At 41.5% G+C, this 18,654-nt stretch overlaps 1 protein-coding gene across 1 annotated transcript in view; it reads right to left on the reverse strand.

The window, feature by feature from the left end:
• Positions 1-3,528, reverse strand: part of LOC109918225 (thrombospondin type-1 domain-containing protein 4-like) — a 396,211-nt gene extending 392,683 nt beyond the window's left edge. Inside the window, exon 1 of the mRNA XM_048610590.1 lies at positions 3,431-3,528. The gene's annotated coding sequence lies outside the window, so the exon portion shown is untranslated. The remainder of the gene's footprint in view (positions 1-3,430) is intronic.
• Between the last annotated feature and the right edge of the window lie 15,126 nt (positions 3,529-18,654).

Consider the following 18,654-nt stretch of genomic DNA (forward strand, 5'->3'; position numbering starts at 1 on the left):
GCTGCTTGGCCTGCTGTGTTCATCCAGCCCTGCACCTTGTTGTCTCGGATTCTCCAGCATCTGCAGTTCCTACTATCTCAGGCCCCAAGATTAGATATTTTCTAACCAACCTGTTGAGAGGTGTTATAACACACGTCTAAAAGTCGTCTGGCTGACTGGCTCCTCTTCATATGTAGTGACACAGAAACTCGATTCCTACACTCTGAAAAATGCTGCAATCCCAAACTAATCCCAGCCTTCCAAATAACATGCATCTTTGTGAAGCCTACTTCATCCCCTCTCTGAGTTCATGGCTTTCACTTTGAGAAATAACCTCTGTAACTCTGGGTAGTCCCCTGCTGTTTTAGCAATGAAGAAAGTGTTATAAATTCTACACTTTAATCACATACATATTTGAAAAATAATCGCAAAGAGCCACCAAATACCAGTGTAAAACAAATTAAGGATGAGGAAAGCTTAGAAAAGATTAAGTTTTACAACCATTTGCTTCACAATGTCACCAACAATTCACTAATTATAAAAACAGACATATCTCCTGTTTTTTTTCAAAACATAAAAGGTAGGCAATATATCTCTAAAACTGATCTACCACTTAGACATTCATAAATCTGACTTCAACAGTAGCCTGCAAGTGATAGAAAGACAGCGTCATTTTACTATCACTATCCATTTCCTTATCTATCCCAACCAATTCCACCTTATCTGGCTTCTTGCTTTTCTGTTGGATAAATGGATCAAGAACACTTAGACCCATAGCAATTTATAACATTGGAAAGTATCATTCATCCCATGATATTTGTGCCATTTCACTGCCAGAGGAATTCAAAACTAATCCTACTGTTCTTTCTCCCCCTGGTCCTGTATCTTCCCCTATTTCATATATTTATCCAACCTTCTCTTAAAAAATGCAAAGTGCTCTGCCTCAACCACTCCCTGTGGCACAGCATTCCATCTTCCAACAAATCTATCTGTACAGAGCTTTCACTTGACCTATCTGATCACTCGCAGTGACACTTTAAATTGATGATCCTGTGTCACGAACTCCTCGTTCCGCAGAATGGTGTATAGAGGGTTGAACCTCAGCCACTGACTCTAATGATTTCAGCACCCTCACCTCCAGGTTTAAAGAAAATTAATCCTCTTTTGAACAGACACTACTCTGATGATTCAAACCATCAACAAACTGACTTTAGGCAGGAAAACATTAAACACAACACATGGCTTAGCACCTGACAGATATGAAAAACTATCGACACATTTCAACAGGACCATGATCCTTGGACAAGGGAGATTGAGCTTAAGGTATCAAGATCCTATTAAACAAAGGAACCCTTGGGTCAAAACTGATGACAGCTGCTTGAGAAAGACACAGCAAGAGGATGTTAAAATTATACTGCACAAAATAATTAAACAACAATCATCCTCGCATTTCATGGATGCATAGATCCCTGACTCATACGATAATTTTCTCTGACTGACTGGAATGTGAAAAGTGCCAGTTGGTAATTTTCCAAGCTTTAATAGTTTTTCCTAAAATAGTTAACATTTTTGATAAAGCAACATAAGCTCATAACCTCCTTTACCAGAACAAAACACAATTGTATTAGAGAATTTTTAAAATCTCAATCACATTTTAATATTTTCAATGACACCTTTTGAGCTAATGTAGTTGCCTTAACAAATTGATGCACATGTGAACATATATTCTGAGCAGATCTGATTAACCTCTTACTTTGCCTTACACAAGTGCAGACCCGAAAGATAGACTGTTCTGTGTTAAATTTGCTTCTCGATGAATGCACGTAGAAAGTGTTGAAGTAAGTCAGTGACTACTTGTTTAGAATTGACCAAGTAAATCAGTTGCCTTTAAACATAATTTAATGTGTATTGACTGCAATAAAATGCATAACATGTTTAAAATTTGTTTATAGTATCAGATTTGCAAGGTAACGAAAACATTTTTTATATTCAATCTGTAGTCAGACTGTGACTGAAAAAGACACTTTTACCTGCCAATGGATGAAACCCTGATTATCCAACTTGTCACCAAGTAAAAAGCAGATGCATTCCACTGATTCATAGCCCAGTGGAACATCTCTCCACAAATGCTGCAGACCCACAGAGTATTTCCAACATTTTCTGCTTTTATTTTACATTCCACTGATGCCAGGCACAGGAGCCTTTTGGAATACAATTACTGACTATCTCTAAATTCAGCACACTTAGGTTCACCCAGGAAGCAAGGATCATCTTTATTTTCAAATCTGCCTGTGCGCTTTACTACTGGTTGATCAAGAATGCAAACCAGTTTTTGATATTGATACATTTAATGTTTAAAAGATTGATCCCATTCTATTCTTATTTTTTGTTCTCCATGTACTGTATGAGTAACTTGTCCCTCAATCTATTATTTGAATTATTCCCTTAAACTGGACAATACTGTCTTTGTGCATTGTTCAAGCAAACAACAATTCCAAGAAACCTCTAGTAATTTACAGTAGGTTACCCAGCTCTGAAATTCACAATGCACTCATCTGCTCCATTAACCAAAAGCAAGGTGATGGATACTTACAAAAAGTCAACAGCATTCCAAATATTTTCCTCCCCTTTTCAGGGTATATTTCTTCCTTTCCCTCTGTAAAACTTTCCAGAGCAAATAAACATCTCTAATGAAAACATTTTCAAAGAACATTCTTGATAAACACCCAAAACTCACCAAGTATTCACATGTGTGCATGGATACTGACACTCAAAATGGAACTTTGAATTTATGAAAACTCAGAACCATTTGTAACACTAGAAGATGCCAGTTCCAAGGGGGCCTGTTTTTAAGTGCTAAGCTTCACAGTACTCCACCATAAGACCTTCATAATTATGGGCTGCTCTTAAAAAGTCCACACAAATATGTGCTTCATTTTCAATTTCCTTACATTGAAAGAGAGACAACACTTCAAAAATGCTTAATTAGTTGTGAAGTGCTTTGGAACTCTCCAAGAAGCAAGATCTTTCAAATTTACACACTGTCTGCAAACTCAACTCAACTGTTTATAATAAACAGATGATTATGTAAAAATGGATCTCTCACTCTTGGTAAATCAGATTATGTGTATTTTGTTTTGCAACACTGGAGCACTAAAACAGATTAACAGACTACGCTAAATGTGGTCGATAAAAATCCAGGGGACCTGTTACTTTACAGAGGCTTATTGCTGTAAGCGCGCACATAAGTCAAAGTTTAATTGTCATTTAGTCAGAAAAACTGCAGAAAGCTATGTAGTCCTCAGCTTCATACTGTAATTTAGAGAAACACTGATATTATAACATGCAATAAAGCGTGGGCATCTCTACATGCCAACCACTGTAATAAATAACCAGTGAATCTATTTTAAAAATAGCTCAAATCTGCTGAACATGTCCATTTAGAAATTACCTCATTCACTTCTCATCCCTGCAAAAATCTGCATTCGGTTTGGACCTCACGCACTCATTCACCCCCTGTGAATAAAGACAGCTACAAAATTCCAATCTGCTTTCAGTGCCTTTCCACACACCGTCCAGTAACCAGTAGATGGCAGACCCCAAGTGACACACGCTGCACCAAAAATTAACTTTACGATGTATGAGGAGCGCAGTGCGAGGGGAGAGAAACTACTTACTCAGAAATAGGAACTTGTTTTCCGAACTGTGCGAGAAGAAACAGCATTGATTCCTCGGTTCACTTACCAACACCACCCCCTCCCACCTCCTTTAAATAATCCAGCTGCTCAGCACCCGAAAAGCCAAAGTGTAAGTTTACCTGATCATGTCCAAATCAGCGGAAAGGAAGTCCTGGCTGCGCCCCGCAGCTTCCCGAAAGGCTGTTTATTTACTCTCCAAAGCCGACCTTTCACTGGTCAAAGAAGACAGAAGGGGATCCTCCAGTGGATCTGTTCGTTTCCACAAAGAAACTCCAGGCAGGGAAATCCCCACACTACATGAAGCCCACATCCAGAAAGAGCTGGAACAACTCTTGTCTCCCTCACACAGACACAGACACGAGGTCTGCAGCTCTGTACCTGCGCCGGAAAACTAACCCACTCCTTGATTCCGAGCGACTCTCATTCATGGTATCAGCTGCAGTGCACTTCCTGTACCTGGCCTGCTGCCTAAGTGTACCTCAGTGACCCTAACCCCTCCCCAGATACAGTGCTGCGTGCCTTGAACACTTGCACGTGTCTTTGTTTTCGGATGATCTAACGTGAACCCAGTCAGTTCTAACACACACACATAGAGGAGCCAAACATCATTCTACAGGCAAGCTTCTATTGCTTTCAGATCAGATCCAACCTACACCTCCCCCCAATCCACCTCCGAACCATGTCAGAGGAAGTCCATTCCGTCATTCTCGATGAAGGGTTGTTATAGACATGAAACTCTGTTTTTCTCCAGGTGTTGATTATTTCCAGCATTTTCGGTTGGAACTCCTAAATTCCTTGGACCCCCTAAGCCGGTGCCTTTTTGGTCACTGTGATTCCCATTTTGAGGCTTGAAAATGGTCTCAGTGCAGCATTGTGAGAATGTTTTGGGTGTTGGAGGATGAGGGAAAGACCACTGAAGGATGTAGGGGGTGGGTGGGGGAAGAAGGATTGACATGAGGAGATGGGTGTGCCATTGTTGGCACAGAGGGCGCGATCCTAAAATTTCACCTCGAGATTCCTACTTGAGATCCCAACCCCTTACTTTGGAGAGCTCTGCCCTAAGGTGTTGTGTGCAATGGTAGTCAGAGAGCTCTGGGTTTAGTTAAGTGCTAGTTGACCTTGATGGCTTTGGAAAGTGTATCATATCAGACTCACAGCTAATGAAGTGCTTTTGAAGGGTAATAGGGAAGTCTCTGTTTTGTAAGCGCACACGGATTAGTAATCAATTTGAGGGGCTCTTGCAGTGCGGTGGTAGTGTTACTATCTTCGATCTAGGTGACCTGTTCCAAATCCCACCTGCTCCATAGGTGTGTAATAATTTCTGAACAGGTTGATTCAAAAAATATATTGGATTAAATGTGAGGAGGGCTCTTGTGACCATCATTATTGTCATCAGTGGTCTCTCGTGGACAAGGATGACTCTCTTCCGCACTCAGGGTGAGCTGTAGGTGGCTGTACAGACCAATGCAGCTTCCACAGGCTCTGTTACACTTGAGGCAGACAGGGGTCACGGGAAGGGGTGGGTAGAGCTAGATATAGCAGCGCGCTCCTTATGTGTTTTCACCTGGAGCTTGTGACACAACAGTAGAGTCCCTACCTCTAGGCTAAAAGGCCTGGCTCCAAGTTCCACTGGTATGCCATAATAGTTTGATTAAGATCTTTTGTTTTATTATCAACCTGCAAATCTTACTGGTCAGTCCATGGCGGATAGGAACGAGTGAATCAACCAAAAGCCATATAGTAACTGCAGTGCAACAACCTCCCTCATGTTAAAAGATTCCTCGCACTGAGTCTTGCCACAAATCAACATCCTTCCCGTTTTGAAGAACTATCCACCCAGAATTGGTACTAATATTGACCCAACACTACATATACTTGAATGAGATTTCCTCTTTTTCAGGAATCTGTACAAATGGGTAAATCTTTCAGTCACAACTTGGCTGGTAGTGCAGGAGCTGTTTGGGATCCAGATAATCAAGCAAAATTACTCTTCTTGGATGCCGACATGTAACATTCCATTCAGCCCCCAGAGTGGATCTGAGGTGCTCACGCATATGATTTTCAAGGGCTATCTGTCAATATGTTAGGGTATAGTAATGAGACAAGATGGGTCCAGGCACGATCTAGTCACTGGGAATGTGCTTACCCATGTAAATGAGGAATGAAAGTTGGAAGAATTTCAAATTGGATATTTTTACTTAGCAAGTTTCAAAAAGTGGGCTTTATCTTTGAGTCCATCAGAGCTAATGTTTTCAAGATTTGCTTTTGTTCAGGGTGGGGGAGATTTTGCTTATTTTTAGATGCTTTGTTCCAGATTCTTGCCAGCACATTTTTCATTAGAATAAAGATTTATATAAAACCAGTCCTATCTAAAGGACTATGCAAAGTTCTTCACAGCTAATTAAGTGCTTTTGAAGGATAATAGGGGAGTCTGTTTGGAAGCACACATGGCAACCAATTTGCATGTAGCAAGGCATTGTAAAGAGAAATGATATAAATAACTCGTACATCTGTTCTTGGAGTTGTTGATCAATGGATAAATGCTTGCCAGAAATTTGAGAGAACGTTCTTATTCTTCAAATAGTGGCACAGGGTTGTTTTCATCCATTTGACTAGGCAAACATAGCTTCTGTTTAACAGGGATCTGCAACCTTCAGTTGCAAAGTCATTAGCATCTCGGTAAGGACTTGGTCTTAGAGTCATTGAGGTGTACGGCATGGAAACAGACCCTTCGGTCCAACTTGTCAATGCCAACCAGATATCCTAAATGTGTAGGTTGGGTGGATTGGCTATTGTTAGATATTTAATTCTTAGCTATTCTGAAATTTTCTTAAATATTCATAGATGTTCTTGAATAGATATAAAGCACAGCAAATTGGATTTTGATTAATTGGTTTTAAATTCCATCAATGACCAAAGTGCAGCATGGTGGCTCAGTGGTTAACACTACTGCCTCACAGTGCCAGGGACCCAGGTTCGAATCCACCCTTGGGTGACTGCCTGTGTGGTGTTTGTGCATTCTCCCCGTATTTGCATGGGTTTCCTCCCACAGTCTGAAGGTGTACAAGTTAGGTGGATTGGCCATGCTAAATTGTCCATAGTGTTCAGGGATGTATAGATTAGTGGGATGTTCTGAAGGTCAGTGTTGGGCCGAAGGGCCTGTTCCCACACTGTTGGGTTTCTATGAACTTGGAGTTTTACCTCTTGCCCCTAAAGCATTGCCTGGGATTCTGGATATGTATTCAGGTAACATTACCACTGCTCCTTTAGAGATCAATATTCAAAATCATATGATCATGTTCTCACCTCCTGCTAGGAAGCTGTTCTCAGAGCAATGCTAGACTCCTGACTCAGCAGGAGGTCTGTGAACTCATAGAATCCCGACAGTGCACAAGCAGGCCATTCCACCCATCGAGTCCCCACCGACCCTCCAAAGAGCATCCCATCCGGAACCAAACACCTGTCCTATCTGCGTATTACCTCTAATCCACCTGACCTGCACATCTTTGGACGATGGGAGGAAACCCAAGCAGACACGGGGAGAATGTGCAAACTCCACACAGACAGTGACCCGAGAGTGGAATCAATCCCAGGTCTCTGGTGCTGTGAGGCAGCAGTGCTAACCACAAGCCACTGTGCTCCCAATGTTCTGTTTCTGAACTTTTTGTAACATTTAATTGAATTATTGAGGTGGTTACAAAATGGTCGTTAAAACAATTTAATTAACAGCTCGCCACTGCTGCCATGGGGATGCTGTCCCTGGGAAAAGAGCTGGGAACATCTCAAGGAGCCAGACAAATGTGTTTCTATCTGAATTTCCCCACACCAATGCTGTTACAGTCAACGTTCCCTTCTTTAATGGATATTTGCTTCATGGTCACTTTCACTTGTAGCAGCTTTTTGCTTCCTGATGTTTAAAAGTGAACACAATCCCTCAAACAGCTCAATGGAGTGTGGACATGAGTGAGGGCATCTTGATTCCTAATGCAGTAACATAACCATTAAACTACCTGGGAAGTGATATTAAAGAGTCTACATTCCCAGTGATAAATTAGGGCCATGAAACGTCCTTCACTTATTCCATTCTGGCTCCCCTGGCTGACCTTATCTTGAGCAAACCTCTGGCTCTGCCAAGTCCTATGTGTCGCAGGCCCTTCCCAACTTTTCCTTTGTTAAACCAGCACCATCTGTACTTTCACAGTTAGGCAATGGCTGGCTCTCTTTTGGCGACAAGGATCCTGTCAGGAACCCATTTTAGAGAACGAATGAGCCCCTGACCAATCTTACCAGGTAGGAGCTGTTAGAGAGATAGCGGCCATCCAGAATAGCACTATCAACAGGAGAGTAGTGCCTTATGCATCCACCCCATGAGGAAAGATATTTTCCTAATCAACTCATTTAGAGATGTTATTATGCACCCCTGGAGCTGTCAGGACGTGAACCTGGGTCTCCTGGTCCAGAGGTAGGGACACTACTACTCCACCACAAGACCCCACATTTCAAGTAGAAATACTAGATCAACCTGAAGCAGCTGGAATTCAGTCAAACCCATGTTTAACTCCCACAAATCAAAAATAATATTAAACAGGTGTTTTTTGTTTATTCTGTGAAACCTCAATCTCAAAACTCTTGTCATTATCATTTCTGCATTTATTTGCCAGTTGCACCAAATTTAACAGCCTTTTAAATGGAAGTTCTTTTAGCTCCATTTTTTGTCACCCATCATCCTATTTACACAACTTCATTCCACGAACAAATTCAAATCCCACAGCTTTGCATTAATCCAGAATCCAATGTGTCATATAATCACAGCTGCTGTAAATCTGCTTCTACGCTCTGTAACTGCCATATTTGGTATTTAAAGGTTAGAAAATTTGACAGTTAAAACTGCCACGGAGTGAGAAATTTGGAGGAGTTTTGACTGCAATAAACCATTTTTGAGCTGTGATGCCATGTAGGTTATAGTGAAGGGTGCCAGAGAAAAATAAATTGAGAAGTTCTTTCTCATGCATTGAAAGCAGAAAGTGTTGGAAACCTACTGACGGCATGTGTGGAGAGAGTAACACAGGGCTAGATTTTACCAGCCTTTGGGGAAGGTAGCGGCAGTGGTAGTGGGGGAAATAGGGCAGGGAGCTTGGGGGTACAGGTAGGCAGGGATTGGAGTGCTCTGCTCATGCCACCTTGCCTTGCCAGCAGTAGTGAAGTTCAGGGACAACCCTCTTGCCCACAATCCATTTAAGCCTCCAAGAAAGAGATGGATATAGTTCTTACAGCTGAAGCGATCTAAGGGTATGGGGTGAAAGAAGGTATTGAGTTGGATGTTCAGCCACGATCACATTGAATGACAGAGCAGACTCAAAGGGCTGAATGGCCTACTTTTGCTCCTATTTTCTATGATTCTGAGTCATTTAAGTGGCCAATTCAGATGTTTTCGCGCCTTCAATCACACATTTACCAGCCGCTGGGAGCGACCAAACACATTGTGAGCAGATGACTTAGTGAAACATGGGAGTCTTCCAGCAAGGTCCAGTGAAGTGAGGTGGCTGGGACTGGGGGGGGGTCTCCTCTTATGAAAATTCATTGGCCCATGACACGGTTGGAGGGGGGATGGGGTGGAATTCTTGGCTGCAATGGTCAATTGGGTGAAATGGTAGTACCTGGCCTTGAGTGTCCCCAGCTTTGAACTGACCGAAATGAAGAAAGTTTACTCACGGTGGTAGCAAAAGCACCAAGAGATTTCATCCAGAATGCACTGAGGTAAAAATCAAGTCATCTGAGAGAGCACAAAACGCTCCAAATAATTTACCAACCCCATCCCTCATGCACCATCACGTTGCAGAGATTGCAGATGGCGCACTGGACGTCCCAGGTTTCTGAGAAACCCATCAAACTAGAGTGGAAGCAAGTGATCCTCCATCCTCAAGGGACAGTCTGGGAGGCTGAGCTTCTTCAGAAGAGTGGTGCCCTTTCTTATGTATGGCTGACATTCAACCATCGCAGGGTTTTTCAGACTTGCTGTACAACTCGATGATCCTTTGTCTTCCAACTTTGTGGCCAGCCATCATTCCTAAGGGTTAACAAGCAGTGGGAACCATGCGGAAAATGTATTTGTTTTGAGGACATTCCTCGAGGTGGAACCATGGTTGCAAATTATTTTAAAATTGTCTCTGCTAACAGTATAGAGGTTAGAATTGCAATGAATTAGCTAGAAAACCAACAGTGCTCAGACAATTATCTAACAATCATAGAATCCATGCACTATGGAAGCAGGCCATTTGGTCCATCGTGTCCACACTGAGCCGCCGAAGAGGATAGAACACAGACCCCAACCCCCTACCCAATCCCTGTAGCCCTGCACTTCCCATGGCTAATCCACCCAAGTCTGCACATATCTGGACACTATGGGTGATTTAGCATGGCCAATCCACCTAACCTGCACATGTTTGGAATGTGTGAGGAAACCAGAGCACCCAGAGGAAACCCACACAGACACGGGGAGAATATGCAAACTTCACACAGACAGTTGCCTGAGGCTGGAATCAAACCTGAGCCCCTGGTGCTGTGAAGCAGCAGTGCTAACCACTGAGCCACCTTGCTGCCCCATGGGTGGTATGTGCGATCATTGTTATGTTGACTCAGGGGTCTGGCATTGGGAGAATACATTGGCAACATTTAAAGCCCAGAATATTTACATCAGGGCCCTTTGCTTCTTTCAGAAATGTGGCACAGTTACATTTCATCTTTGATGTGCTGTTCAATTTGGAGAACCACTCTTTCCAGGTTAGCAATCTGAAAGCCCAGAATGGGTTGAAGACAAAGAATACAAAATTTAAATTTGAAGGAATGATGTATTACCCTCTGATTCTTCTGGGATTCAGCTGTTTTGAAGTTTGAAGCTACAGGTTAAGCCTAAGAATGGAATCTATACCTGATTACAGCAGATGTAAGGCCCAGGAACCTGTGATAATCCCCAGAGAAACCTAATAAAACCTTTAATATTCTTGCAAAAGATTGGGCAATGTTTCATACAGGAAAAAACAGCAGGCACAGCCTCCCTGAAAACAATTTCTCTTTTATCAAGAGAGAGGAAAGTCAGCAGAGTTCAGTCCAAATTATGCTTCACTGGCAGAAATTGACCTTATACAATATTTGCCCTTTTGATTTGGTTTGATTTATTATTGTCACATGTACCGAGATACAGTGAAAAGTATTGTTTTACGTGCTATCCAGACAGATCATTCCTTACTTAAGTATAGCAAGGTAATTGAACAGAATGCAGAATATAGTATTACAGCTACACAGAAGGTGCAGAGAAAGATCAACTTTAAAATGTGAGAGGTCCATTCATAAGTCTGATAACAGCAGGGAAGAAGCTGTTCTTGAATCTGTTGGCACATCTTTTCAAACTTTTGTATCTTCTGCCTGATGGAAAAGGGTAGAAGACGGTATAAACAGGGTAGGAGAGGTATTTGATTATGCAGGCTGCCTTCCTGAGACAGTGGGAAAGTGTACACACAGTCAATGAATCACTCAATGAATGGGCTGGGCTGCGTTCACAATTCTCTGTAATTTCTTGTGGTCTTGGGCAGAGCAATTGCCAAACCAAGCTGTAATGCACCTGGATAGGATGCTTCTTACGGTGCATCTATAAAAATTGGTGCAAGTCGTGGACATACCAAATTTCCTTAGCCTTCTGAGGAAGTAGAGATATTGGTGTGCTTGCTTGACTGCAGTGTTGACATGGATGAACAAGGACAGATTCTTGTTGATGCTTACTCCTAGGAACTTGACGCTCTCAACCATCTCCACCTCAGCACCATTGATGCAGACAGGGGCATGTCCTCCACTCTGCTTCCTGAAGTCAATGACCAGCTCCTTCATTTTGCTGACATTTTTCATCTATTTGTCATCTATTTCTATTTCTTCTATTTCTCATCCATGCCTGGGTTTTTGGGCTGATCTTTGTCATTTGGAGATGATCTTCATCTCTGGGACTTAAGAAACCCTATGGGTTGTAATTTTTCAGGACCACACCAAGCTCTCAGATGGTGGGACAGTAACATAATTGAGCGGGAGGCAAAAATTTAGGTTCCTGATGGAGGGTTAAATTTTTGCCAATAAGATCTCAGAAATATTTGGGTAGGTTTGGCCTTCCAACCTTCATCATTGAGAACCTGTTCTGCATTCATTAAGATGTTGTGAATATTTATCAATGGAATGCCACCGGAATGGCACTCACCAACACAATCTTATTAGTTTAAAGTTTTGGCAAAGATCTGTAGCTCAGGTTGTGGGTGAGGTTGTTGACATGCTCGCCGAGCTGGCTTGTTTTTGTTCACATGTTTCGTCACTATGCTAGGTGACATAATCAGTGGAGCCTCCGATGAAGCTTAGAATTTATACTGTCCGGTCCGTTATGGTGAGCACTGTCATTTCCGTTTTTGATCTATATGGGCTTATGTATGAGGTCCAATTCTACATGTTTGTTGATTGAAAATTGGATAGAGAACCATGCCTCTAGGAATTCCTGTGTGTGTCTATGTTTGGCTTGGGCTACTATAGTTATTTTGACCCAGTTAAAGGGCCAACGGAGGCCATCAGTTTAACTGGGACAAAGTAACCGTAGTAGGCGGCAATCATTTTATTAGCCAGCATCTATGGGACCAGGAGTGTACTGGCTCATCAAATATTCCAAATAATTAAGAGGTCCACATAATCAATGTAAAAACACATATTCAGTAATGCAAGGGGTTTGGACATCACTGTTATACTTTATTTACAACTTAAATCACTTAAATAATAATGCAACTTTGCCTTAAATAAAAAACTTTCCAGCAGACAGCCTTCTCACTCACACCCTCAACTGACTACACTGACATCACGGTATTTGAGTAGAAATTGACTCAAAATTGAACCAACTGTTGATATTTTGTGTGTCGCCATTCAATTGAACAAACAGCAAATGTATTTACATTGAAGTAAGTACATTTAAAAACTATAATAACTGGACAAAATAATACAGTAAACTTTGCAGTATTTGAGGCATATAATTTCCGCTGGTTTATCAAGAGTACTGCTTCATAAGGTGCCAGTTAAAACAAAGTGTGCGGTATATACAAGGATATGTATAATGAATGGTATAATGAATGTCCACTAATCTTCAGTACAGTCGGTTCTGATATAACACGATAGCTCTGTTCTTATGTGATCTTGCGTTAGAAGAAAATCGCACAATAGCTGCATCATTTAATCTAATGAGGCCGGAATCACGTTATAGCCAATACAGTTAAGGAAAGTTTGCATTCTACAATTGGTGGTCTATATACTTCAACTGTATTAAAGCCAATTCATGTTGAAGAAATACACATTATAGCAGAACTCACAGTACAAGGTTACCCATGTTTAATTATTATGTTACAGGAGCCATCATAAGTATTGCTTCATCGGATACAAATAACCAGTTGAGGGTAAAAGGCCACAATATATTGGCAGATCTTGATGATAACATGCTGGTGAGCAGAAATGACTTTTTATTATAGAATCCGAGTACTCGATGATAGACACTTGGAATCCTCAGTGAAGATTGAACAACCCTGGACTCCAAAGCTTTCAGAAAACTACCAGCACCAATTTCTCTGAATACAAATCTAAAAATTAAGTCGGCAAAAGGTTTTCTGCTTCATATATCTACCCAATCAAGTCTGAAGCTGTGTCTCTTTCTTTAAAATAAAAAGCAACTGCATGCTTTTATATTTAAAATTCAAAGGCTTCTTACAGCATTAAAAGTTTCTTTTAAAAAAATAGCAGTCAAGGGTTACTCCCAGTTTTGGTACAAAGCCCACCTGAATAAAATATAGCCAATAAACGTTAAGAAGTATTTTCTAATTTAAGGCAGCTCGCCTGTGTGCAGAGATCAGTTGGTTCTGTCATTTTGAGTCTTCAGTTCAGTAGCAGAACAGAGGGAAGCCTATGTATGATGTCATCATACCTTATTTGGCATTAACATCATCTAGTGGCTGAAACCTGCTACCACAGGCTTGTATTTCTTAAAGGCGTTACTGAATTGCAGCTCTTCAAGCAACCTATGTGGCTTTATTTTGCAGTTCAAGTGAGAAATCTTATTTGCTATTGGCACTGAGGGACTTTATGAAATTTCTCTGAAATAGCAGAAAGGTCCAGAAAAGACCTGGAGCATACTCAAAGATCAGCTCCAAGTGAGAATTAATTTCTGGATTAACAGACTCCAAGATATTGGTTAAAGACTGAAAGCCAAGAGTCCATTGCATAAGGCCTAAATATGATTTCTCCTGAGAAGAACTCCCAGAAATGTTCATTGGTAATCACCTTGACATGAATGAAAGCTTTCAGGAATTATCTTACAGACAAGGAAAAGGGCCACACCATTGACACCTTGTTTAAAGATGGATGCCAACATGAAGCTATAGTGGCAGGCCAACATCAATTGCATGCTTCAGGCACAGCCAACACTATTGCTATGGTCAGCCAAGTGCATCAAGCTAACAGGATTGATCATAGGTGCAATGTATCACACCTACCCAAAAGATGTCGAGCTTTTCTTCACATGTGCAATGTAGGTGGCACCAAAGGACATTGGGCATGTACAGAAAATCAGGTCCCAAAAGACCAGCCACACCCCAGAACAAAACACACGTGATCAACAAGCCAGGGGCCAGGCTGATTATAGCAGATACGCTGAGCAGATTACCAAACCCACAAAAAGAAGCTAGGTCATCCACTTGATCTAACCACTGATGCTCTTGACCAGAAAGTTTTTACATTCTTATGATTAATCAGTTACACTTTAACCAGAATGCACTGTTAAAATTGACAGTTGATTATTACCATTGTCTAAGGTGAGCTGACTAATATTAAAAAAGTTTCTGAGGACATGGGGAGACAAACTTGGTGTATCAGAGCAAGTAATTTTCAAGATCTAACAGGTCCTAATCGTGAAAGCATTATGCCAGGGTATCATGTCCGCATTATACCAGGGGCACACAAGATGCTTAGCACAGGATATTCAATGATTCGTGAATGCATGTAAGGCATGACAAATGTATCAACCCTTGCAGCGGAGGGATCCTCTACATGGACACGATATTTCATTCGCTCCTTGGGCTTAAACTAAATTAAACAAAATTCCCACTTTCCCTTGTGATGGATAATTTCTCCAGGTTTCCCATTGTTTGACAGCTTAGCAAGAAAATTGCGTTCAACTAAAGCGAAATAATGAGAACCACTTTACGCTTATTTGGTGTACAAGAATGGATAGTGCCTGACAGCAGACCACAGTTCACTGAAAACTATTTCAAAACCTATCTGTTAAGTGGGGAAAGACCTATCTCACATCGTCACCTGCTTATCCATATTCAAACAATCTAGCAAAACCTCTGGTCCTATCAAAGGCATCATCGTCAATGAGTGTGGAGCAACAAAGCAAGATTCTGACATTGCGTTGCTGACTTTCAGTGTAACACCAATGTAGAAGGGATTACCTTCTCCAGCATAATTTATGCTCAGAAGACAAGTGTGCTCAACCTTGGCCAGCAACCAATTATCCAACCGTTTTAACACACAGGACATTCTTCTTCAGAGACAGAGGAGAGTGAAAGAGTTATAATGTCAGCAAGCAGGTAGAGAACTACCACCACTGCGCAGGGAGGATGAGTCAGAAACCCAGGCACAAACAGCTGGATACCAGCAAAAGTTACTAAAGCATGCAACCAGCCCAGATTATACAAAATAATTATTGAACATAGTGCTACTTTGCCGAGGAACTGAAGCCAACTCAGACCAATATATGACAATGACAATCATGCACAAAGATAGTAAGACAGAAAACACCAGCGATGATTGTGTATTGAAATTCAGTGACAGCAGCAAGCACCAAGACAAAAAAAAATTGACCAATAGCAAACAAGACAATACATTTCTATCCGAAAACATATACAATCACCAAATCGGGAAGAATCATCAAACCTCCAAAGCATTACTTTATAGTTTGAATTATTAATCTTCTTATTTTTAGTTTTACTTGTTGTGTAATTATGAAATTGACAACACATGTCTATGTACAAACATATATATCTGTTTGGGATTTCTTTCTTTGTTTTGGAAAAAAGGGAATGTTATGTCTCCATCATGTTATGTTTTATCATAGTGTGTGATCTAAGGGTATAAAAGTCTTAGTTTCCATTTCAACAGGGGCCACTTGAAGCATGACATGCCAAAAGAAGTGTGCTGGTGTTTGTAAAAGGATAGGTTAGCAATAGCCTAAACACCAAGGTGTCTGTGATTGTAATATATGTATATATGTGGTGCTGTAATAAATATCTGTTAAAGCTTTCAGTACGATGTTACCTACATCTAGTTCTTCTGTTACAGGAGCTGGCATAAGTATTGCCTTAGCAAATACAAGTGCCCTGTTGAAGGTAAAGGCTTACAACATGGTCACAAGTTATTACCCTGCCCAAATGAGGCGTGCACACTGGCTCATTCTAACAAACTTGACCAGGGCAGGCAAAGCCAAAAGCCTAAAAGAGGATCAACTTAAAAGCGGATTTGTCAGACAAGTTGGTTAGAAAGGAGGGCTAGGTGGAAAGGAATGATAGGAAATGGAACTTAAAGGGTGTGGTCATCGGGGGACACTGAAAGGTAATTAAGGGAACAAAGTGGAATACAGAGGAGAGAGTGATAGTTATAGAGGCAATGGGGACTGGGAAGGTGAGAGCTGGATATTAAAGGTGGGGAATACAATGGGATGATTAGCTGTGTTTTGGAGAAGGAAACAGCAGTGGAACTGGATAAATGGGGATGTAAAGATAATGCTGGATATGAGGAAGAGTAGGAAAATCCAAGGGGCAAGTCACATGGGGAGACTGAAGCAGGACAGAGAGAAGCCAGAGAAAAGGAAAAGACCATTTAATTATGGGGTAAAAGTATAATCTAGAGGGAGATGATAATGAATGAACTCCTTGAAGGAAAAGTTTAATATCACAATATTTCTCTGAATTGTTCTTCAACTTGAGGCGTCTCCAACAACATACATTGTAAATGGAAAGGGCCCCGGCTCTGTTTGCACAACACAAACACATCAAACAGCGGAAATCAAAACAAAACCTGCAGAATATTGTTGAACAAGCACTCGGCTAGGGTCTATGCATCAAAAGGAAGAATTGACAGCAGAATGCAGATGAACCATGTCCTGTTATCCATTAAACTTACAAGCACCAGCACCATACAATCACCAGCAGTGGTGAATGCTGCTGGGTTTACTGCACATTCAACCATGCTGGACCATTCATAGACCCAAGCATGTGAAGATGAAGAACATTGGCCTTAAAACATTGTTACACAGACTGTCCTTCCCAAGAACGTAGGGATGCAATGCAGGGATAATTTAGGTCAACAGCAGTCATGCTCGAATAATTGCCACATGCATGCAAATCAGTTTGAAAATTAACCACACACATATCTTGCATGTGGAAGCAACAGGAACTCCAAACATTTAGAGGTAGCACAGACTTTTAGCCAACACATGACCAGCTTGAGAAGTCCCTAAATGTTACATTGACTATGTCAACATTTGAAATGGAAAGCAGACATCTCATTCCTAATGTTCCTTCAATGATCCCATGCCACATGTTTAACCTTCTTAGCCTAGCAGCTGCCTTAGCTTTCCTAGGACTGAGAAGAAGGAGAAGGAGAAGAGAAGAGAGACAAAAGCCAGTCAGAGACAAGAGGGAAAGAAAAGACATTGGGTTGTAGTTGTGGACGAGCAAACAGCACATGAAGAGGGGCACCAGACACTTCAGCAATATTGACCAGGTGACGGAGAAAGGGTGAATATTCCAGCTACCTGCAGGTGAGTGAGACAGAGGGTCGGAGGCATCTTCACATAACTACAAAAGTCACTATCAACATCTACAGCCTGCTGCAAGAAATCTGCAGTCACACACCTTGGTAGGGAGCACTATGCCTGCGCTCTTAAAGATTTCAGCGACACTGTACAACTGCGCTACTGGTTCATTTCAAATGTCAACTGGTAATATGTGTGGCACCTCCCAAATAAGCCACGTACAAGTGCATTCTGGCGTTTACTGATGCCCTTTACAAGAAAGCAACATAGTTTTCCCCGTTCACCATGGACGCAGAAAGCCAAGATACTCAAGCCAATGGATTTGCAGCCATTGCTGGTATCCCTTGGGTACAATGCCCCATCGACTGCACGCAAATGGTGGTCAAAGCTCCATGACATTATCCAGCCAGGTTTCTGAACAGGAAGGGATTTCACTCTCTCAACGTCCAGCTCGGTAATGAGCACAGCAACAATTCACACGAGTATGCACCTGCTTTCCAAGGAGCAGTCAAAATGCTTACATTCTGCACGACTGCCTCAAATGTTTGATCCGCTTCACATCATCTCCAGGGCTAGCTCATGAGTGATAAAGGACACCACCAGAAGACATGGCTAGTGTCCCCAGAGCAAAACCTTTAGACTGATGCAGAACAGCCCCATAATGCTTCACATTGAAGATGGAATATGATTGTGCAATTTGATAATAAATTAATAAAGAAACCTCTGCCTGGCTGAAGGCGTATTTAATCGCATGTACAGAAACAGCAAGAAATGTAAGTGTCGTTGGCTTTGCATCAGTTTAAACAGCTTTCCATCCCCATATGTCACATTCAACATCAGGCATCAGGAGTGAGTAACAGCTGACTTGTTTACACTGGCAGTCTTTTGTGTAAAACCATTCACTGGGGAGAAAAGCAAAACAAAAGTGCAGAACGAGAGTGCAGACAAAAACGAAAGGAAGAATGGATTGAGTGGTGAGAGGCAGAGATGCCAAGGAAAACAGATGGAAAGAGAGTGATGGAAAGTGAAGGAGAATTGGGAGGTTGAAAGTAGTGTGGGACAGGAAGGTGGCAGAAAAATGCTGTAACTTCAATAAAA

Source organism: Rhincodon typus, chromosome 1 (assembly GCF_021869965.1).
Source record: "Rhincodon typus isolate 14 chromosome 1, sRhiTyp1.1, whole genome shotgun sequence".
NCBI classification, from domain to species: domain Eukaryota; kingdom Metazoa; phylum Chordata; class Chondrichthyes; order Orectolobiformes; family Rhincodontidae; genus Rhincodon; species Rhincodon typus.